We start from the raw sequence: 25,141 nt of genomic DNA on the forward strand, positions 1-25,141 counted from the left end.
AAATATTGGTAGGCTAAACAAAATCCAGGAGCTGCCAATTGATGTCTGTAGCACAGCGACAGGAGAAGATGACCACTAAAGGCAAACAAACTTAAGCCTGGTTCAGGCCCTCTGTAGGGACTTTGCAAGGAATCTGTTCTGTGCTGTGCTGTTTTTACTGTCATTTTGGCTCCACCGAGAATTACCTTTAAGAGTCTTAATGAGGAGTTATCTAGATCAGGTAGCCTGTAGGCATCTCTCTGGGGGACTGTCTTTGGCTTTCAGCTTCAGAGTTTCTGGTCATGGCTGCCTGGTTCTGCTGCTTTTAGCTCTGTGGCTTGGTGAGAATCCATGTTGGAGAGTCTGGATGAAATACAGCTGCTCACCTCATGAGGACCAGGAAGCAAACAGAGAAAGGAAGGTGTAGCACGTGATCTCTTTCCTCCAGCTAGGCCCCATGTCCTAATGCCTCAAGTCCTTCCTATAAAGTTATCAATCCATAATGGATTAATTTATTCATGAGACCAGAACCCTTACAATCCAATGGTCACCAAATTACCCACCTTGTAACCTTGGGAACCAAGCTGTCAACACATGAGCTCTGGGGTCCTGGGTCATGGTGGGGTGGTGACACTTAAGTTCAAACCATAACAACAGACAGTGTTGAAATTTATGAACAGCAACTTGCCTCTTGGGCAATACACAAGGCTTATTTTCAAGGTACATTCCTCCGGTCAGGTATGCTGACACATATCTGTAATCCTCGCACTGGGGAGGCTGGGGCAGTGGGATCTTGAATTTGAGGTCAGCATGAACCACAGAACAAGGTCAAATCTCACCTAGGTTACATAGCAAAACCCTAAAAATGAAAGAAATAGAGCTGGCATGGTGGCTCAGCTGATAAGGGTCCCTGCCACCAAGCCTCATGACCTGAAGTCTATCTCCTGAACCCACATGGTTAAAGGAAAGAACTGACTCCTACAAGCTGACCTCTGACCTCTGCTTGTGCTCCTTGACATACATATACATACCACTCCCCCAACACACACACATACACAGAGTAGATAAATAAAAATGTAAAATATAAAAGACATGGATTATTCTGCAGGTGTTAATGTAATAATCATGTGTAAATATTTGGCACATCTGAACAGTGGGAAATGTGTCATATTCTACTTCTTCCTTTCATAGACACAGAAAAAAAGTAGGCCAAGAGAAAAGACTATTTATATTGATAACTCAGCTCCCCTTTTTTCTCAGGAACATACCTAAACACACACACATACACACTTGCACACATGTATACTCATACATACTGTACACATATACACAATCACATATATATACACACTCATGCTCACACATACTTACTATACTTATATACTCATATACTCACTCTCATGTACATCCTCACACATACATACACACTCGTGCACACTACACACACTTTCATACATACATACATCATACTCTGCACATAGACAAGCACACACATACATATACATAGACAAGCACACACAAATTCACTCACTCATATATACACATACACATTGCCACACAGACATGCACACACACACACTCACTCACCACACCCTGGGAGCTCCAGTTCTCAGTACTGCCGAAGCTCTCATCACACACAGCTAGAGAAGTGTGCAGCTGAGGCACAGTTTCAGAGGTACTTGTGTGGCTGATTATTAGCCTTTCTTTCCCTTTTGAGTTAGACAGAACTAGGTTTCAAATCTCACTGCACCACTTCCTAGATGAGAGTCTGGGCAAATTACTTAACCTTTCTCAGCTTAGATTCCCACAGCTATAAAATAAAACCAATAATAGTGTCTCTCTCAGGAGACTGTGCTAGGAGTCAAATGAGACAAAGGACCGAAACTATTTAGCAAGCGCTGGCACAAATTAAGTGCTAAATTAATAATAGTGGTGGTTACCTTTCCTCTTCTATTAACTCTTTCTTTTTTAAAGAAAGGTGTTTCCTTGAGCAATATATCACTCAAGACAATACTGAAGTTTCTGGAGAAGGAATATTGAAGAAATAATCCCCCGCTGTGCCTCTTGGTTCATGTTGCTGTTCGAGGCCAGCCTTAAATCTGGTTGGTCAGTCTTAATTCCAGCCTAGCTGTCAGGAGCCTCAAACATAGACTGACCTTCAGCTTCTGAGTTGGAGAAAAACCTGTCAGGGCAAATAAGAATGAAAACCTGTGGTCTGGGCTCTACCTCTCCTCTCAGAGTGTCCGGGCCCCACAGGTGCACCGGCTCAGAGGTCACCTGCTTATGTGCTCTGAGGCAGGCATGGAAACAGGGAGGGAGCGCTACTCCTGCCAGCTCAGGATGAGATCCTAATCCCAATTTTTGAGATTTCCAGCGTTTGGATATGTGCAACCTCACCTGTTCCATGCTGATTCCTCTGGTGGCATGGGCCACGTGCCCTATTAAAAAACCTAGAGGTTAATTCTGCCTGTGGAAAATAAAAGACATCAGCTGAGCGTGGTGGCACATGCCTTTAATTCTACCCAATAAGGGGCAGAGGCAGGGAGATCTCTGTGAGTTCTAGGCTAGCCTGATCTACAGAGTGAGTTCCAGGATTGCCAATGCTATACAGAGACTCTCTGTCTCAAATAAATAAATAAATAAATAAATAAATAAATAAATAAATAAATAAATAAAATAAGTAAAATAAAAATATGCCTTACATCTTTCATCTGTTATTTTTCAGAATTTTTTTATCCTTTGCAAATGCATCAAAAATATGGACAAAGGTTAAGTAATCCAGGTCCATATCATAGTAATTTGAGCTCTTCGCTGGCTTACCAGAAGGTCTTAAGGAAAAAGGAAGGCATAATGAAGATTAGGTATGGATATGCTACTCCAAAGTTAGTCCTTGTGAGGTGATCACAGTGAGACAGAAAACAGAAAGTACCCAGTTGTTTAGCAGCGGGTTACTTCCCATTTCTCTCTGGAATGCTGTAAAGCAGAGGGGTCTTTGCTGCCAGACCAGTGAGCTACCCTGGGGGCCTCAGGCGCAATCTCTCCTGCTTTCTTAGGTCTTGTGACAAGTGAGTTGGGTAACTAACTCCATTCGGCTTTGCTCAAGCTGTGGGCTCGTGTAGGAACGTAGCCCAGAGCCCTGACTTCCCGTGAGTCTTACTCCTCAGCCTTTTGTCAGTCCCAAAACTCAAGAAATATTCACTGCAGGACCTAGGGGCTGTTTTTGAAGAGGACCATGTCCTCAGAGACTGCCCCATTTCCTACAACCTCTGTGGAACAGTAAACATCTGACAGCTCCAAAGTCAGACTCCTGGAAACCAGACTGTGCCAGGCCAAATACACACCCCTGACCTGTTATCTGAGAAACTGAAAAGGTGCTGTTTGGGAACAGAGATTCATACCTAGCAAGGAAACCGCTAATTGTAAGGGTAGGTTCCCTTCCATCAGCAAAAGGAAATGGCTAAATTACTAGACTTTCCAGCAATGGAGACAGCATAATGAGAGATTTGAGAAGTCTTCTTCCTCCTCCAGAGGGAACCCACAGAAGTGGTCTCCCCGATGCAAGGTGAGATTAGTGTTACCCAGGGTGCTTATTCTTCCTCACTTGACCACTGGTTGGTTCTCATTGGTTGAGTCTTGAAAATATGAACACAGGGGTCTGGATTTGCAAGAGATGATGGTTGTGCAAGGGGTAACATTCCTTCCTGTCTTTGAAGTTCTTAGTAGGCTACGTGGTTTCCCGTGGTGAGCATCACATCTTGGTTTAATACAGATCTAGCTCTTTGTATATTTTTAGAGGTTTTTCTCATCTGGGTACAACTTTTTCTCATGCTTCTCCAAAGACACCAAGTCCTTTAATCCCTCTCCCAGTCAATGACAAATATGGGCCACCCTGACCGGCTGGAAACAGCTGCCAACAGCACTGCACTAAAGGGGCAGCGGGGAATGGTCACAGTCACCAGTTCTCAGACCTGCTGATTTGTTCTGTGTTACCATATTGTCAGTTCCCAGTGTTAACCACCTTCTTAGGCAGACCCTGCAGCCACGCACCTTCAGAATGTCCTTTCCTTTATTGTCAGCTAAAACTTTATGGTGCAAGCTGAGCATGCCCAGAGGTATTCCTGTCCGTCATTTTACTCTCCATGACCACAAACCCAGCCTGCTTAGGACCTGCTCCTTAATGAACATGCTCAGAAATGGGTCCATCCCTATGTGAATATGTATAGCCCAGAACACAACCCCCCTCTTTCCCTGGATTCCAAAGCATTTTTTGGAAAAAACCTCAGGTGCTATCCTGCCTGCTGCAAGTAACAGATATCTGACCACTCTTGTACACTGGTTGTGTTTGTCACTGTTTCACATTTGCCAAGATGCATGCCTGCTGCACTCAGTGATGCTGGCCTTGCACAAGCACGCAGTCTCCTCACCCACCTTCAGAAGGCTCTTGAAAAGCGAGGGCCCCTAGCTACCCATGTTCATCTCTCCTCTAGTGTAGCCATAGATTTCCATGAGTCTCTACCAGAGTCAAGGCTAGGAGATTATACCGTCATTTACTTCTCTTTTTACTAAGCAGCTGCTGTGATGCCAAACCTGGGGGTTGTTTGGGAGCTTGTTTCATGGAAAATGTCTTCTCAGGGCTCAGGAAGCCCTTTGGGAGCATCATGAAGTTTTCAGGCGTTTTCCACTCTCTGGCCCCAGTGCTAGGACTAGGGTTGGGTAAGTTAACCAGTACCACGACAATTGGATATACAGAAATGCACACAAAAAGATATTTACTTGTTTGTTTTAATGTATTTTATTGTATGTAGATATTTTTTTATGTCTGTGAGTGTTTTGCCTGCCGGCATGTCTATGCACCACATGCATGCCTGGTGCCCAATGAGGTCAGAAGAGGGCATCAGATGCCCTGGAACTAGATGGTTGTAGGCTACCATGTGGGTACTGGGAATTGAACCTGGGTCTTCTACAAGAACAGCCAGTGCTCTTAACTGCTAAACCAGTATCACCAACTCCAGCCCCGAGAAAATATTTATTATGAGACTGGCTCATACAATCATGGAGCTGAAGCCCAATCTACTGCCTGTAAGACAGTAGCCGAGATAAACTGGGACTTAGTTCTAGTCTAAGACCAACAGAAAAATCACGCTCCACTTCTGAACATCCCAGAAACCGCAGTCCTGGTGTCTGAAGGTAGAAGGTGGATGTATGAACTCAGATGCAGAGCCAAATGGGCCTTCCTCTGCCTTGTTCTCTTCAGACCCTCATGGGCTGGATTGGCTTGGACGGTGCCCATGACAAGCCTGGAGAAGCTCTTCCCTTATCTCCTGACTCAGTCTCTCCTAGGAACACCTTTAAGGACACCGCCAAGAATATATTTTTACCAGCACTCTGTCATCCCACAGCCCAGTCAGACTGACACATAACATTAACCTTCACAGATTTATGGTCCACTGTTAACCACTCTAAGAAAGAGGAAGCAGGATTCCCTTCTCTCTCAGGTAGGCTTAGGAACCTGGCTAGATCGTCATACAGTGAGTGCCAGGGGCTCCCAAGAGTCAATTCCACAGTTCAGGGTAAACCTCACACACAGCCAAAGGGAGAAAACTTACCGCCAGGACACTTCTCAGCTGGTTGGCAGGTGTGTGGTTTCTGGTTCCAGGGCAGTTTTCTTTCCTCGCCCTCCAACCACAGGGAGTGGGTGAGGGTAAGCAGGTGTTCACAGGGGAGGGGAGGTGCCCAGTGGGGGTGGGGATGGTTTACAAACCTGTTCTTTTTTGTCTCACTTCATGTTCCGTTGGCCTTTGGACTATCATTTTCTCCTTTTCTGCAATCAAGAAAGGGTCCTGCAGCCATTAGAGTCCTGGCCTTGCCATCAGCTCTTAGATTGTCTCTTCAGACAACACAGAGAGCGGGCTGGTTTACTTCAGGCAGACAGAATTCATGACAAAAAGCTTGAAATTGGTCGAAGAAAAACATTTTATATGGAACAAAGTCACAATCTCTGATAAATATCTAACAGCTGGAAACCTCTATGCGACTGTAATAAAGCATTTTGGAAACACCAGAAAAAAATGCTTGAAACACAGTATTTATGGGAGAGTTTTAAGCACATATATCTCAACCTTTGACAGCTTAAATAAAATAAACAGCTAAAATAACAATCATCAAGAAGCAAAATGCCTAAATCACAGGGTTTTTTTTTTTCATTATAAAGAGAAAATATGCCATCATTTTAGGCTTTGGCAGAACATCTACACACAAAAAAAGATCATAAACGGGACACAAAAATAAACCCAATAAGTTTCAAATCATAAAAATTTATTTGAGCCATTTTCTCATCTCACAAAGTAATAAAACTGGAAATTAAACAAACACATAAACCACTCACTTTCAGGTAGAGGGCAAACTCCCAAATAGTTATTCTGTCAAAATAAAATAAAGGTCACAGGCATAGTGTACTTCAAAAATAATGCAAGGGAGAACATTTTTCAGACGCTGTATGCTGTTGACCATGTGTAGTGAAATTAAAGCAGAATGGGGTGCGGAGTGAAGGGAGACAGTGCCCTACAGGCTGGAGAGATCGCACAGAGAAGCACTGACATGGAGCTCTGAGCACCAAGGAGAATTCCCCTCTGAAGAGTTTATGGGAAGAGAACACCTGGCAGACAGCAACCTTCCTTGGGCATCTGAATTGGAACAGCAAGCACAAAAACTGACAGTTCTGCATTTGCTAATTTATTGAAGACAAAGGTTGAATCTTTAAGAAGTTAAAGCAGCCCTGCGGTGGTGGCGCACGCCTTTAATCCCAGCACTTGGGAGGCAGAGGCAGAAGGATTTCTGAGTTTGAGGCCAGCCTGGTCTACAGAGTGAGTTCCAGGACAGCCAGGGCTACACAGAGAAACCCTGTCTCCAAAAAACAAAAAACAAACAAACAAACAAAAAAGCAGGTAACACACTGATGAGGACAATAAGAACAGCCAGGACTGAAACCATGTCCAAGATCCAAGCTTTATAAAAGATTTATTTCTTTTATTCTTATGTGGATGAGTGTTTCACATGCACATAAGTGCTAAGATAGCTCTAATACAAAATCTGACAAAAAATAAAAAGAAAGAGAAAGAAAGAGCATATAGAATACCCATTTTAAAAGTAATCTTAGTTGTTCATCTGGAATCACAAACCAATTAAACTGAATCAACATTAAATGTGCCCTGCTTCATAACTCAGAAATCTTCATTCCCAGTATGTAAAGTGATGGGACTGAAAAACATTAATATCACACATGACACATCCTTTCTTCCCAGTGGGTAAGACTTTGCTTACAATCACTACAGATGAAGAATAATCTATTGAACATATTTACAATTTTGGGATGGGGTATAGTTCAGTGGTGGCGTGTTTGCCTGGCATCTACAAGGCTCTCTGGATCTGGTCCCCTGCTTTGCAAAACCCAACCAAAACAATGCAATTTCTTTCTGCTCGAGTTCCTCTTTCAACTTGGAAAAATAAATAGATCCACTGGCGCCTCTGGCTACAGTCAACATGGAGAAATGGTAGGTGGTGTATAATACGAGCAAAGAACAGAATAGCTGGCCTGGGAAGGAAGAAATGGGAGACCCTAGGGTGGTAAGCAGGGAGATGGGGTAGGATACCAGACCTGGGACTGGCTCTGGGGCTCAAACTCAGCATCTTCTGTCTTTGGGGAGGTAAGATACACATGGTTTGGGATCTACATGGTATAGGAGGCAATGACTAAGGTCATTGCAAAGAATTAGGACCTTGATAGGTGCCCCAGTCAGCTAGGAACAAGGACCATACATTCTTGGCCCAGAAAGGGTATAGGAAAATTTGAATCTGCAAAATAGTCTGATCGGAGGAAAAGCTCCTCCTATAGAAACCCAACCCTGGAGCCTGTACTATGTGTGCTTTCCTGTAGAAAATGTAGCCAGGTTGTGAGCCAGGTTGTGAGCAAGACAAAGCAGAAAATTCCTAGGGTGGTCTCCAAAGGAAAGTGACATTCTAACAGCTGAAGTGCCTCTGGGCACATTCAGGGCCATGGTCTGATTCAGTCTGATTTGGGTTTAGTATGGCTGTGTGTGTGTGTGTGTGTGTGTGTGTGTGTGTGAGAGAGAGAGAGAGAGAGAGAGAGAGAGGCAGAGACAGAGAAAGAAAGAGATAGACAGAGAAAGAAAGAGATAGCCAGTGAGACAGAGGTTGTTTATAAATGAAAGGGACTTGGAGAGTGGCTAAATGGTTAAAAGCCCCCCTCCCCCTCCACGCCCTTCCTCCCTTCTCTTTTCAAAAATATCTGTAACAAGTCAACATTTTCTTCTGGCCTTTGCACTTACACACACACACACACACACACACACTCACAAGCACACATGTGTATACACACACAGCATGAATCTTTATAAGAGATTTTTCAGAGAGTAGGAAGAGCTAGAAACTGTACCCAGGTGAGGCACCAAACATTCATTACCTGCTTGCTAGTCTCTGAATGGGAGATGAAAGCAAACCCAAAGAGGAAACTATCCCTGCTGAAGACCAACTTAGGCTGGCTGTGTTGTGTACACCTGTAATGCCCAGCCCTGGGAGCTGGGGCCTCAGCTCAAGGAGCTGCTACTGCAGTCTCCTGTCTGGTCCCTTTCGAACCTGCTTCTCTGTCCCTGGATGCCTCAGTCAGCCCCTTCAGGATAATCCCCCGCTGCTCCCACTTCCTCCGGAAGCTGGCAAATACGTGATGGTCTGAGGTGCCGGATTTCTGATGATAGTGAGGGGTCTGTTCCTGAGATGACATTTGAATTGTGTATGGATCGCTCTGTCAGAGGACAATCTTTTCAAGAGAAGCCTCCAGACTCAGGGTTTCTATGTTTATTCCAAAGTCACTGTAGGGATTTCATGTGCCTTCCCAGGTCCTCTGCTTCCCTCTTCTGGTCAACTGAGAGGAATCTTTTATATCTGTTGACAGCACTGGGGGGAGAATTAACACTAATACCTCACCCTAACAATCACTTGCATCCATAAATGACACCAAGAAGGGGGATAAGTAGGCATGGCCTAATCATAGTTCACAGCAGGGCCACGGTGACATCTATTTACCATTCAGACTGAAAGAAAATTGTTAATGCAGCCGGCTGCAGATGTATCTATTTTTTCCTGAAAGGGTTGTGTGGTTGAATACATGTTTATAAAACCACAGAGTGAAAAAAAGTTACACATGTACTTTACCCAAAAAAAGTACTAAGAGTTTTAAATAGCACTGTGAATTCCTAGGGAGATAGAGTCTGTAGTTCTTGATCAATGAATTCTTTTTTGGAGTAGTATCCTAAGGCCTAAGATGCCACTCTGCAAAACACTCCAGGAAGCCATGTGACTGTAGACTCTGAACTCAAGAAGAAAGATCACATTAGAAATGACAGCAGCCGAGAAATGAATGACTTCTCAATTGATAACAGACTTAATTTTAATCACAGAGTTTCGGAGTTGAAAAGGGTTTCAAAGGCCCTAAGCAGTGTTTCTAAACCTGTGGGTGGAGAGCCCCTTGGGGTCGAATATCAGACATTTACATTACAATCTGTAACAATCGCAAAATTACAGCTATAAAGAAGCAACAAAAATAATTTTATGGCTGGGGGGGGGGGGTCACCACAACAGGAGGAACTGTATTAAAGGGTCGCAGCGGTTGTGAAGGTTGAAAACCACTGCCCTAAAGTTTCCTAGGGTTCACTCTTGTGTTGTGGCTAAGGGAACTGAGATCAAAAGCCACAAAAACAGTGTGGCCCTATGAATAGCATTTGACTGTGAAGAAAAATGGACCCCTGACATGCGGGGAAATGGATGCACCTGACATCATTATACTGAGCGAAATAAGTCATACTCAGAGAGACAAATACCATTTCCCTGCACATTCATGCTTTATAGTTACATCAATCTACCCCTGCACTCGTGCGTGCGTGTGTGTGTGTGTGTGTGTGTGTGTGTGTGTGTGTGTGTAATAAAGGTTTGAAGGGGGCCATTAGAGAAAAGGAGGGGAAGACAGAAAGCTGAAAGCAGAAGCAAATACTATAGGGTGTGGGGGAGGGGAAGAGCAGAGGGGGAGGGGGAAGAGGGAGGACAGAGGGGGAGGGAAGGGGAGAGGACAGAGGGGGGAGGGGAGGAAGGAGCCCAGAGTGGGGAGGGTGGAGGAGGGAGGACAGAGGTGATGTGTATGGAACAGTGTAATGAAGTATATGCAGGGAAGTACTGTAGCTAACCACACTAACTTTAAAAAGAATAAGAAAAGAAAAGGCAACTGAGGTGGTATTTGGAAAGGAAGGGATTCCCAGGGAAGTTGGGAAGGACTCTGACAGCGTGTGGAGTCTGATTCATTCAAATGCTAAATCATGCAATCTTTATTCCATAGAAAAGTGCACTTTAAAGAGTTAAAAGCCGTGTGTAGGGTTTAGTGGTGCTCTGCTGGGAACTATGGGTGGAGACACTCGGTAACATCTGCTATTCTGTGGATTAAAGGCACAGAGGGAAAGGAAAGAGTAAATGGGTGGAGCACTCAGGAGTTCAGCCCTTCATTTGCAGACACTCATCCAAAAGAAGGTCGGAAGGTTGCTCTTTACCTGTAACTTCTGGCAAATTTGCCAGTGATGACTTGCAAAACGCTTCTAGAGAAGAAATAACTTACATGTATTTGTGAGAGTCGCGGATCCGTGAGCAAATCACCTGCATTTTGACATACCGGGTGAGCTGGTAAAAACAAAAACAAAAACGAAAACAAAAACAAAACCAAGCAGCTTGGTTAAGAAGAGGAGATCCAGGCATCTGGTTCCCTAGAAAGACTTTTCTAAGATGAAGGATGACAAGCACACTTAAGGCCACCATGGCACTTCCCTAATAGTTGTCATTCCTGTTCACACACACACACACACACACACACACACACACACACATCAAATACAGTCAGGAAAATGCAGCCTATGACTCCAAGCTTGATGCTTTCCATAAAGGCTGACATCTTTGGGAGACACCACTACCCTCCATATCAGTCAAGACTATTCTGACAAGTGACAAGTGTCAGCTCAGGGCAAGAGGGGATGACTCCGTGGCATAGCATTTGCTCAGTACATTCTGGGTACTGGGGGCAGGGGCAGGAGCAGGGTTGGGGTGGGGGAGGTGAGGGGGGTGGGGCGGGGCGGGAGGCAAGCAGTTTGACCTAGCCTAGGCAGAATAGAGAGTGGAGAATATTTATTAGAAAGCATACATGAAACCAGAAGGGGTGTGGACCACTGAGCCCCCACCTTTATCCCCCTGCTTCTTCCTGTCCAGGCAGCTTCAAGTTTGACTGCTGGCAGTTTCTGCTCTCCCATGAGGCCACTGGCTTAGAGTATCCCATCTTCCTCACTAGAAAGGAATCCTCTTACCACCAAAGTCTGGGAGGAGGTCTCTGACTGGCCTTACTTGTTAGAGAAGCATGGTGACTGAAAGTGTGGGTTTTAAAGTCAAGCTGCTTACGTTCAAACATTGATTCCCCTTCCTACTAGCTCAGTGGACCAAGGGCCTCCCCTCCCATTGATGACAGATTCATCTACTTCAGTTCTTCCCCTACCTCCTCCATTGGGGTCCCTGTGCTCAGTTCCATGATTGGCTGTGAGCATCCGCATCTGTATTGGTCAGGCTCTGGCAGAGCCTCTCAGGATTCAGCTGTATCAGGCTCCTGACAGCAAGCATTTCTTGGAATCAGCAATAGTGTCTGGGTTTGGGGTCTTCATGTGGGATGGATCCCCAGGTGGGCAGTCTCTGGATGGCCTTTCCTTCAGTCTCTGTTCTACTCTTTGTCCCTGTATTTCCTTTAGACAGAAGCAATTCTGGGTTAAAATTTTGGAGATGGGTGGGTGGCCCCATCCCTCAACCGGGGAGCCATGCCTAACTTCTGGATATGGTCTCAACAGATTCTCCCTTCCCTTTGTGGGGTATTTCAAAAATGTCATCCCATGGGGTCCTGGGAGGTTCTTGCTTTCCTGGCACCTGGGACTTTCTGGTTGCTACCCCCAGTTCTCCATTGCTACAAAGCTCTGTTCAATTTCCTGACCCTCTGTAAATCTCCTCCATCTCCTCCCATACCTGATTCTGCCCCTCTTTTTCCCCTCCTCTCTTCCTCCCAAGACCCTCCCACCCTGAGTAGAGACGATTCTAAACATCCCAAAACAAAACAATATTTGAGATAGCTAATTACCTTCCTGTAATTATAGAGTATTCTACACTGTATATACACATTGAAAGGTCATGCTATTTATGTATGTGTGTGAGTGTGTGTGTGTGTGTGTGTATAATTAGATAATAGATTGATTGATTGATTAGATAATGTGTTGATTCAAAACAAAACAAAACACAGTTTAAAATCTGTTCCAAGCTATCATAAATGCAGGAGAGAAGGAAAAGAGCCAAGCTCCCAGTAGCTAGCAAAGTCACCTAGTTTTACAAAGTTTGGACCAAGAAACAGCTCTTAAATACTATACAGAAAATGGTTATTTTAAAGTTTAATGCCCTAGCTCCCAGTCTCCCAGGCTTCAGGATATCCAGTCTACCAGTGTGTACCACCACAGTCACCAGAGTTTCCAGCATCCATGTCAAGATGGATGTGACTCACAACCCCTCTGAACCCAGGTCCAGAGACTCCAGCATCCTCTTCCAGCCTCTTTGATGGGCACTCACACACACATGGCGGGCATTCACACAGACACATATGCACAGAAGTAAAAATTAGATAAATCTAAACTGGGTATGGTCATACACATTTTAACACCAGCACTCAGGAGACAGAGGCAGGTTGAACTCTATGAGGTCCAGGCTGAATTGGTCTATGTACCACTCCAGATCAAACAGAGCTACATAGCAAGACCTTGTTTCAAACTCCTCCTCCTCCTCTTCTTCCTCCTCCTCTTCCTCCTCCTCATCTTTCTTAAAGTATGGGGGAAAGGGCTGGAGGGGTTACTCAGTAGTGAAGAACACTGGCTGTTCTTTCAGAGGATATAAGTTCAATTCCTTGCAGTCACTGGGTGCTTTACAACCATCTGTAACTCCAATTCCAGGGGGAATCTAATGGCTTCTGGCTTCTGCAGGCATTAGGCACACAGGTGGTACATAGACATATATGCATATGTCTTAGTCAGGGTTTCTATTCCTGCACAAACATCATGACCAAGAAGCAAGTTGGGGAGGAAAGGGTTTATTGAGCTTAAACTTCCATGCTGCTGTTCATCACTAAAGGAGGTCAGGACTGGAACTCAAGCAGGTCAGGAAGCAGGAGCTGATGCAGAGGCCATGGAGGGATGTTCCTTACTGGCTTGCTTGCCCTGGCTTGCTCAGCCTGCTCTCTTATAGAACCCAAGAATGCCAGCCCAGAGGTGGTACCATCCACAAGGGGTCCTCCCCCCATGATCACTAGAGAAAATGCCCCACAGCTAGATCTCATGGAGGCATTTCCCCAACTGAAACTCCTTTCTCTGCGATAACTCCAGCCTGTGTCAAGTTGACACACAAAACCAGCCAGTATAACATACAAAAACAACATATATATATATATATATATATATATATATATATACATATACAAATAATTGGATATTTTATTTAAATTTCAAATATTTTCCCCTTTCCAGGTCTCCCCTTCTGAAAACCCCTATCCCATCCCCCCTCACCCTGCCTCTATGAGGGTTCTTACCCACCCACCCACTCACTCACTCCTGTCCTCCTGCCCTAGCATTCCCCTACACTGGGGCATCGAACACCTTCAGGCACAAGGGCCTCTCCTGTCACTGATGTCCAATAAGGCCATCCTCAGCCACATATGGGCCAGTGCCATGGGTCCCTTCATGTGTATCTTTGGTTGGTGGTCCAGTCCCCGGGAGCTGGGGGGTGGTCTGGCCTGATGAGACACTGTTACTCCCTCCATAGGGCTGCAAATGCCCTCAGCTGCTTCAGTCCCTTCTCTAACTCCACCCCAGCCACACACACACACACACACACACACACACACACACACACACACTTACTCCAGTGGTTGAGCCTCTGTATTTGTCATGCTCTGGCACAGCCTCCCAGGAGGCAGTCATATTAGGAGGTACTTTCGTGGCATCCACAACAGTGATCAGATTTGGTGGCTGTATATGGGATGGATCCCCAGGTGGGACAGTCTCTGCATGGCCTTTCCTTCTGTCTCTGCTCCACACTCACTTCGTCTCCATATTTCCTCCTGTTTTGTTTCCTCTTCTAAGAAGCACTGAAGCATCCACATTTTGGTCTTCCTTCTTCTTAGGCTTCATATGGTCTGTGAATTGAATCTTGGGTATTCTGAACTTTTGGGCTAATATCCACTTATCAGTGAGTACATACCATGTGTGTTCTTTTGTGACTGAGTTACCTCACTCAGGATGATATTTTCAAGTTCCATCCATCTGCCTGCGAATTTCATGAAGTCATTGTTTTTAATAGCTGAGTAGTATTCCATTATGTAAATGTATCACAATAAAATAATATCTTTATAAAATATCAAATAATACGGGATATATTCTGTGTTGCATAATTTATATATATAATTTTAAGAGATAAAAACTAAGCAGTTTTTGGACTAACCTTGTGAAGAAGAGTAAGAATTAGTGCTATAAAAATTAAGAGAACATTTACCTTTCCTGGAAAAACAGGATTAAGTTCTGGAAGGAGCTTTGGAAACTATTATAATATTTCATTTGTTGACACTGTCATACTACACAGGAGTTTGTTTTAAAAGGTGTTAGCTCACATACTAGAAGAGTTTTTTGTATGTCCTCTGCATTTTACACATGCCCTGACAAGTTACATGTTCCCACAGATATGGGAGCTCATGCAGTAGGAAGAAGAATAACACTGCTTACGGTCAGAGTTTGTGCTTGTAGAGGACCAGAACTCAGGTCCCAGCACCCACCGAAGGTGGCTCACAATCTCTTGTAACTCCAACTCCAGAGGTTTGGGATACCTCTGGTTTCCAATGCACATACACATAATTAAAAATAAATGTTAAAACATTATTTACAACATTACAGAGCCCTGGAAGAAAGAAGGAGGATTGAAAGCCATCTGTAGAAAGATGATCATCAGCCCAAAACAAGAACTGGTATTGCTTTTTTGCTAAGTGGGGCAAGTGATGTCTTAATAGACATTGCGTATTCTCTTGGCCTAACTTGTAAAAAACAAATCTAGTTAGAAAAGTTCACAGTTTTCTAGTCTCATAGTGTTGCTGTGGTAAGACACTCTGACTAAAAGCAACTTGGGAAGAAAGGGATTATTTGACTTTACAACCTCAAGGTCACAATTCATCACTAAGGAAAGTTGGGGCAGGAACTAAACCAGAAAACCACAGAGGAACACTGTTTGCTGACTTGCTCACTAGGTTCAAGCTCACCTAGCTTTTTTATATAGTCCAGACCTACCTGTATAGGGATGGTGCCACCAGTACTAGGCATCAATTAGGACAATCTCTTATAGACATGGCTAGAGGTAAATCTAATTTGGACAATTCCTCAATTAAGGTTCCTTCTTCCCAGGTGACTCAAGATTGTGTCAAGATGACAATAAAAACAGATTAGCCCACATAGCAAACATTAAGTTCATAGGTTAAGATTATCATGGCTAACCAATGTTCAAGAAACCCTTTCAAGATGCATCACTAAATGAAACCTCCATCTCCGTGGTCGCACTGTCTAGTCTGCTCTCCTTTACTGGGTAAAAGACTTGCTCCCACATAGGCTCCTCTCAGAGGAGCTGCAGGCCTGGAAAGGATCTGCACAACCCATCACCTCCAGGCCTCTTGACAATGCCATTCGCCCTTCCCATCTTCCCAGCAATGCTGGGGCTGCCATGAGATTTAGTTCGTTGGTTGGTTTGCCTCTAACTCAGAAAAAAGCTCTCATCTTAAGTGTGTTCCCCATGCTTCCCCATGATTTGATACTAGTGTCTCTGTACCACACTCTGCTGCCCTTCCCACCCTCTCCAGGGTCAGCAGCCAGGGACCTTCCACTGCCAGTTGAACTCTGCAGTAGCATCTAAAAGACTGGAGCATTGTCCCAAGTGGATTTAGAGATTAAGTGATTCTTATTCAAGATAACCTCTTCTGTATTATTGGATGCTCAGGCTTTTCCATTTTAACTGGCAAATATCATGTGCAATAATAGGTTTGTTAAAGCAAAATGGAAAACCTTTTTTTACCAAAGTTAAATTTAACTACATTCATTTTACTTAATTACTACAATCTACCAAGAGCTTTTGTAATTTTTTTCTTTGCTATCTAATATGCTTGTGTGATTCACAGACTTGATGAGTCATTTAAGTATTTAAAATGACAGACACCAGGCAGACATTTGCAGAGGTATCTGAACCAAAAGATATGCACTAGAATATTCAAGCAGCATCTGTGGTATTTCTACACTAGTAAGAGTCTAAATGTTCATTAGTGACATTTGCAGAATAGACTTCTATGAAGAATGGAAGAGGATGAAGTATTGGTAGGGTTGTTGGACAATGCAAACATTAAGTAAAACAATATGGACTCTCTGATGTCATTTTTGTAAAACTGGAAAACAGATAAAAGTTACATAGAAAGTGCAGTTACATTTAAGAAGGAAGGGGGGAGCACACAAGGCAGGCCTTTGGGAGGCTGATAAGCTCTCTGTTTTTAGACAGGAATGATGGCTAAGTTAACTCATTGACCTGTGCAGTTAGTATTTGTGACTTTGTATTTTACACTTCAATAAAATTATTTTAATAACAGTAAAGATATTGAATCCTTATAATTGTACCAGCAATAACAATAAAGGATTTATATATGTAGTCAGCATGTTAATTAATGGGTTCAATAATATAGAATATATAAAACATATATATTCTAAGAAAGGAAGAACTTGATATTTTGATGGCATTGATGGAAAGAAAGTGCAGAGACCAGTACAACTTGAATTCAAGAATATAGAACAGTAATGTTTGAAAGCTGTTTGGAGCCCAAGGGGAGTACTGGTCAACCACCTCCCACCTGCCTCTGTTCAGCAGCCCACAGGAGTCACAGTGTGTGTCAAGGGAGAGAAGGCCTTACTTCCAGTTAGAAGGAGGAGAAAGCATTACATGAGAGTCTTTTTAGCATAGAAGGTAATTATACTTGACACTAAAGAACAGACAATAGTCCTCTCTGCTTGGCTGCTTAAGCCTTTGTCCTGCAGTCTGAATGGCTGCCTTTGTTAACAAAACACTGTGTCTTCAGCTTATATTATTCTCCTGTCCTCCTCTGCCTGATAATCTTCCCTGACCCCAGTTATCAGTAACTCTGCAGTCTTGTTCAGCTTAATCTTCTGAATCTACATAGTTTCTTTCCTCCACCCCAACCTTCATATTCTTCTAGAAAATGTTGCCTACCAATGGCAAAAAACAGTACTTCCTCTTAAGGGAAACTAAGTACTGTAAGACTGTGTTCTATTGACTTGAAAGCTAGCAATTACATAGAAAAGCCTGGAGGTCCAGAAGCTGTGACAGACTGGAGGGAAACATTGAAGCTTGTTATTAGTCATGGAGAAGAAGCCTGAATATCCAATAGCTGGTTTTAGTCATGTACTGTCTGTCCCACAGGGCTGCTATGACCAGAGGTTCCTGTGTCCATGCCTTCCATAGTTGTGTCACTATGATTTAGGAGATAGGTGAGCAGAAGGAATGTAAACCATTGTTCTAGTGTATTTCCCCAAAGCTTAGCCCTGACTGCTGTCCTACTTGTCTGTTGACTAGTAACCTCATTTCCTGTCTGTTTCTCCTTTCGGGTTTTGGTAGGTAGAGGTTTAATGACAATTTAGTGAGGAAGACTTTAAGAAAAGCCTTCATTAAATAAATGAGGATTGCTTTTCTCCTGGTTGGGAAATGAGACACCTGTTTAATGAATTTACACAAAAATATCTTTTGGAGATCTGGGGCTCATTCCAATGAAGGTTCTATCCAATAGAAGAAGTGTTTACAAAAGGAAAAAAACAAGGTATTGTGCATGAATAACCTAAAATATATTTATGTAGAAGCATTTTTTGATAGCATGAATAGCATTTCCCAAAGGGATCAGAGCCTAATCCTTAGACTCTGAAATGTTATCTTAGTTAGAATAAGGCCTTTGGAGATGTTAATGATCTTGAAATGAGGAGATCATTCTGGATTATCTGGGTAGAGCCCAAATGCAATTCCATGTCCTCCTATGATAGAGGACCAGAGGAAGAGAATACATACACACAGAGTAGGGACAGTAGCATAGATGTATCAGAGAAATATTGAAGATGCTTACCTCCAAGTGTATAGCAATGGTGGTCACAATCAAAGGTTTTCCAGTAGCCACTAGAAACTGCTAGATCAAAGCATTGTGTCAGTTGCCAAGTGTGGAACATTTTCTTGATTTTTTATTGATGCAGACAGGCTCAGTCTACTGTGGGCGGTGTCAGTCTTGGGGAGGTGGTCCTGGAAATGTAAGCTTTATTTTTCCATGGTTTCTTCTTCAGTTCCTATCTCTGGAATCCAGCCTTGAGCCTCTGTCCTGACCTGATAACCCTTCATGATAGAGGGATATGATGAGGAAGTATAAGCCAAGTCAACCTTTCCTCCTCCAAGTTGCTTTTCATCCATATTTTGTCGCAGCAACAGAAACCAAATCATACTAGGATAGATTCTAGAATCTCCCTTAGAACTTTCGGAGGGACAGAACTTGACATGCTGACAGCTTGACTTTGGGCCAGTGGTACATATTTCATACATTTGCCTTCTTGGAATCAGGAATAAATTGCAGATGGTTCATGTTACCAAATATATGGTCATTTGTTATTGCAGCCATGGGAAAGTCATACATCATACAACGGTTTTGGGGAAAATTGTCTTTTTTTTTTTAAAGATTTATTTATTATATGTGAGTACACTGTAACTGTCTTCAGACACCAGAAGAAAGCATCAGATTATCTTTTCTCTTTTCAGATGGTTGCGAGCCACCATGTGGGTGCTAGGATTTGAACTCATGACCTATTGGAAGAACAGTCGGTGCTCTTAGCCACTGAGCCATCTCTCCAGCCCTGGGAAAATTGTCTTAATTAGTGTTGTATTGCTGTGAAGAGACATCATGACCATGGAAACTCTTTTAAAGGAAAATATTTAATTGGGGCTAGCTTACAGGACAGACTTTTAGTCCATTGTCATCATGACAGGAAGCATGGTGTCATGCAGGTAGACACAGGGCTAGAGAGGTAGCTGAGAGAGTACTATGAGAAGATCTATCTGGATCTTCAGCTATAGCAAGAGGGGAGGGGGAGGGGGAGGAGGAGGGAGGACCTGCCTTGAGTTTTGGAAACACTGAAGCCCACCCCTAGTGTCATACTTCCTCCAACAAGGCTACATCCACTCCATCAAGGCTATGCAACCTAATCATTTCAAATAGCATCACTCTCTATTAGACTGTAGGAGCCATTTTCATTCAAACTACCACACACCGCTCAAAAAAATCTAAGGAAAAGAAGTGGAAATGGATGTTCCAACACATATACACTCATAGACACACATTTATACACACATACTCAGACACACTCTCACACACACTCTTACACACACTCACACACATACACATTCATATACACACTCATAGACACATATTCACACATACTCATACCTACTCAGATACACTCTCATACACACTAATACACAATCTCACACACAACTCTCATACACATATTCACACACACACACATACACACACACACACACACACACACACACACACTGTCATACCATGTCAGTACTTAATGCCACAGGTGTCTCAGATCATGCAGAATGACTTGTGGTCATTCACTGCCTCTCGGTAAGTGGGCACTTCCATACAGGCCCACCTCACATGTGGCACAACCCACCCTAAGCCCTGCCCTGGATCACACAGAACATGAAGCTCAACCAAGATAAGAGTTGTATTGGGGCACTTGGAAGGACAGTGTTCTCTGAGGTCTTGTCAGGACTTAAACTCTGTCAGGGGCAAACAAAAAGGAACAAAGCTTACTTCTGAAGACCGGGGCTGGACAAAATGCAAGTCTGATGACCGGGGCCCCCACTGGTTTGCTGGTGTTGTGTAGAACTGGGAGTAACTCAGCAGGGAGAGAACATAGAGAACTCCTGGGAAACAACAGGAAGCCCAGGAGTCCTGCTTGTTACTGGCCAGTAGGAGATATCAGGTTGTAGGTAGCTCTTTGGTTAACATCAGTGATCTAACGAGTAAATAAGATTTACTCTTTAAAGGGTAAATGGTATTTTATTTAATAAAATAAAAACTTCATATGATGCCCTGGGACAGTAAGAACTTGAGGAATGCCACTCTAGTCATGAGACTATCCCTTCCACCCACCCCATCCTGAGACACTGCCCCGCCTAGTATCATCTATAGCTAACAGACACCTATGGGAGTCTACGGAAGACATTCCTAAAGGTCAGCGATATGCACATCTCCTTCTGACCACCCACAACTCTTCCAAAGTTATAACCTGTCAGTACCATTAGTCATGAAATCTTTTATCTTTCTTTTTTTTCCTTTTTTGGTTTTTGTTTTTTCGTCACAGGGTTTCTCTGTGTAGCCCAGGATGTCCTGGAACTCACTCTGTAGACCAGGCTGGCCTTGAACTCAGAAATCCACCTGCCTCTGCTTCCCTAGTGCTGGGATCAAAGGCGTGTGCCACTACTGCCAAAGGCATGTGCCACTACTGCCTGGCTCATAAAATCTTTTTGAGGATTTGGGGCAAGAACTTTGTATAGTGTATTTTCTGCTCTGATACAAAAAAAAAAAAAAAAAAAAAAAGGCACAATGCCCATTCGTAATTTTGAATGATCATGGGACTCACCAAGCAGCCCCAGATGGAGGCAGCTGCCAGCATAAGCCTTGTCTCGAGTGACAGCTTATTTCCCATTACCCTCCACTGTTGGGAACAATGTGAGCCTGTCCCCATGACCATTGCTATATATCATGTTCCTTCTGATTGTGACTGCACAGGCTGAATTAACCTCCCCATGATTTAAAGGTGATGGGTCTGAGTTTCATTATAGATACAACTTCTATGCTCTCCTCTGCTGAGGCATGGGGACTCACTTGGAAGGGGTTTTAATTACTATGCAGATTGCTCTCCTATCATTTGATTGAACCTTCAGGAAGAAAGAAGGTCATTAATGTAACTTCTTCCTCAATTTCTCACTTTAGGAAATCAGAAAGCAGAGCCACACATAATTCAGCATAACACAGCCCAGTGGGCTATTTTCAACAGCCTAGATGCACTGGAATGCATGGTAACCACCACGCCAGAGAAACTCTCAAAGGACCTCTTCTCTTAGAAATAAGTTTGCCAAGTGAATTTGGCTTCAGAGCTGCCAATCAAAGTTTGAGTGTCTGAGTCTGTAGAGTAATGCCTTTCTCCAAGTGGTGGCCAGGACTTCGGGGTGGGCATGGGAGGGTGATGTCATGCCCCACTCTAGGGCTTTCTTCAGAGAGGGAGCTACAAGACACAGCCTACCCAATGCACTGCCTAGTCACTATCCCTGCCCCCCATTCAGCATAAGCTGCTCTCAGTAAAGTGCATGTGTTGAGGCAAGAGGCCAGCCAGGTCATCCCCCCCTCCCGCCCCCCAGCTTGCAGTTAGCAACAAAGTAGCCATGGTTCTGTGATTTCATTCATTTTTCTTGTTCAGCCAACACACCAATCAGTGTGTAGAGAGGCTATGGAAGAAGCAAAATAGTGTGAAATTGGGGGCTGGGGGGGAGGTAAACATTCAGCAAGAACAGAAACAAGCTGGAGGACATCACTGTGACTGGATTTCTCATAATTACCTAAGAAAGAAAAACAGCTCCTGCTTGGTGGTGCATGCCTTTCCAGCACTTGAGAAGCAAAGGCAGGAGGATCTATCTCTATGAGTTTGAGATCAGTCTGGTCTACATAGGGAGTTCTAGGGCAGCCAGGGCTGCAAAGTGAGACCTTATCTAAAAAACAGACAAATAAAAATAAAAAATAAATTAAAGTAGAAAAAAAAGAGAAGGTGGTTAAGTAATGTACATGGATATGGAAATGCTTCAAATTTTATTAAATAAAGGCTGGAAGTGTGCCTCCATAGTAGGGCTCTTGAATAGCATGTACCAGACCCTGGCTTCAATCTCTAGCACTTCATAAGCAGACGTTAAGTGCAAAAAGAAAGATGCCCAGATGTATAGATCAGGGCTGGTGGTATCTACCGATCAGTGCTAGACTGTGGAGCTCTGGGTTTGAGCCAAAGTTCTACTAAATTTTCTTTAAAGTATGCACAATAGAAATTTACTTTAGGTAAACATAGTGAGGATTTGGTTTCTTTAAAAACACCGTTACATTATGTAAATATGTTTTTGTTTTAATCCCAGGTGTGGGATACGGGGCCACTTGAGATTGTCCACAGCCACTAGCTATGATTGTCTGGTGCTCTAGGTAGGGCATGGTTTTTGCCAGCTCCAGGTAGTTTATGTTTGGAATTCTGAGGACTCAAGAGGGTATGAATTCCAGAGACTTTAGAGGATTGGTCTGCTAGGGCTGCTGCTCCCCCTGCTGCTGCTCCTGCTGTGCTTTTGCTATTGCTGGATTGCTGGATTTCTGGATAGCTAGATAACTGGATTGCCGGATAGATGGATAGATGGATAGCTAGATTGCTAGATTGCTGGATTACTAGATTGCTGGATGGCTAGATTGCTGGATTGCTGGTTGGAGATATTCTAATAATGAAGATTGGACTTGCCCCAAGGGATTCAATGCCCCTAATCAGCAGGGAGTAGTCTAAAGAGGTCTATACCCCCTTTCCCCTCCTAACCTTTCTCTCCTACTTAGAGTTATGGGGTTAGAAGGGTTTGGGCTGGAGTAAGGGTTGCAAGGGAGGTAGACAATAGAACCCAATAAAGTAGCCCCTAAAAATACACCTAAAACTAAGTACAAAATTATTCATAAATATATATTCTCTATTGATATTAATATTGTGTATAAATGTTATGTTATACTTTCACTCTAGCTTATTCAACAGCGATTGCTTTGGGGGTAAATAAGGTGTTGTTACTTGTTATTCTGTGTTGGATAGTTTGTGTCAACTTGACACAAGCTGAAGTCATCAGAGAGGAGGGAGTCCCAACTGTGAAAATGACTGTTAAGATCTGGCTGTAGGCAAACCTGTAGGACATTTTAATTAGTGATTAATAGCGGAGGGCCCAGCCCATTGCTGGTGTTGCCATCCTTGGGCGAGTGGTCCTGGGTTCTGTAAGAAAACAGAGCTAGTCATGATGAGCAAGCTAGAGGCCATCCCGCCATGGCCTCTGCATCAGTTTCTGCCTCCAGGTTTCTGCCTTGCTTGAGTTCCTATTCTGGCCTCCTTCAATGATGGACTACAATGTGGAAATGTAAGCCAAATAAACCACCCCCTCAGCTTGCTTTTGGTGATGGTATTCATCACAATAATGAAAACCCTAGCTAAGGCATATTTCGTCCTGTTTTGTGCTGTTTTGTGTTTGTTTGTTTGTTGGTTGGTTGGGTTTTTTTTGTTTTTTTTTTTTTTTTTTGGTTTTTTGGATTTGTTTTTTTTTTTTTTTTTTTTCGAGACAGGGTTTCTCTGTATAGCCCTGGCTGTCCTGGAACTCACTCTGTAGACCAGGTTGGCCTCAAACTCAGAAATCTGCCTGCCTCTGCCTCCCAGAGTGCTGGGATTACAGGCATGGGCCACCGCCCGGCTTTCCTATGTATTCTTAATGCTAGTACATAGTTCTGAATTTTGTTTTCAAAATGTTTCCCTAAAGTCCCCACAGAGGATCTTTCCAGGATCTAAACTTTGATACCAGGGACACTACCCATAGGTGTGCAGGCTGTGCCCCGAACACCAGTGTCCCAGCCCAATGACCAAGTGTGATCTGACACCCAGCTCCAAGAATGTTTGCCTACCTTCAAGCCCTGCCACGAGGCTGTGCCTCATTGTCTGACCCCCTGCCCCCCCCCCAAAAAAAAAGCAGTTGGATAGGACAGCAGCTGCACAACTTGTCTTCTGCCTCTCTCTGCCAGCCACACCCTTTGTGCCACAGTTTGATCCGGTCTTGCTCTTTTGACTGACTTCTCCAGAGGAACCCTCACAGCTCTGAATCCTTAGTTAGGTCAGACGCTAGACCAGTCACTGCCAGGGCCTGAAACTCAAGCAAGTTCTCCATGGTTATCAGATATGTCTGTGAAGCCAGCAGACATATCATGTTGCCCCAACTTCTGCATATTGCACATGCCAATATTGATCATACGTGTTGACTGTGGATGGGCAGTTCTCGATTGCCCACACAAGTGGCAGTGAGCATTGGCACTCAACATTCAAAACAGCAGATGATCATGAAAGATGGTTTTGGATAGCCATAGCCGTCCTTGGAATTTAGTTGGTGATTCCTGTTAATAGAGATTTCTTCCTCCACAGATTTACTTGAATGAAAATTGGCTTGTAGTCTGCATTTCCTATCTACTGAATATAGTAAGACTGGTGCATGCTAGGAAGACTCCCTCCGGGGCTGACACAACAGGAGAAGGAAGGTTTGTTCTTGATGATCTGTTTGGTGGAGGTGGGGGCTGAGTTAGTTACATTTAGAAACATCTTTCTGTTTTAACACTCACTTTTCTGCAAAACCCAAATTCAGCCTAAAACATTTTTTCACAGTTTTTCTCATCTGTAAAATGGTGTGTGTGTGTGAGAGAGAGAGGGGGGGGGGGGAGAGGGAGAGACAGAGACAGAGACAGACACAGAGACAGGGAGACTTATATATGGTACCCAAGATTTCTTATTTCAGGAGTAGATACTGACACACCAGCCCACTATTTCAATACTTATAGTAGTAGTGCTATCATGAAATTATATCATTATAACTACAAGCATAAACAAAGCTTCACATTTTATTTTTCTAAGATCTAGTTTATTATTATGGATATGTGTGTATCTGGATGTGTGTATGTGTGCATCTACAGAGAAAGGTGTCTTATCCCTGGACCTAAAGTTACAGGCCAAACTCCAGTCCTCTGCAAGAGTTAAGGAAGGAATACTCTCAACTGCTGAGTCATCTCTCCATCTTCAACTTCATATTG

The sequence above is a fragment of the Apodemus sylvaticus genome, chromosome 4, assembly GCF_947179515.1.
Source record: "Apodemus sylvaticus chromosome 4, mApoSyl1.1, whole genome shotgun sequence".
Taxonomy (NCBI): domain Eukaryota; kingdom Metazoa; phylum Chordata; class Mammalia; order Rodentia; family Muridae; genus Apodemus; species Apodemus sylvaticus.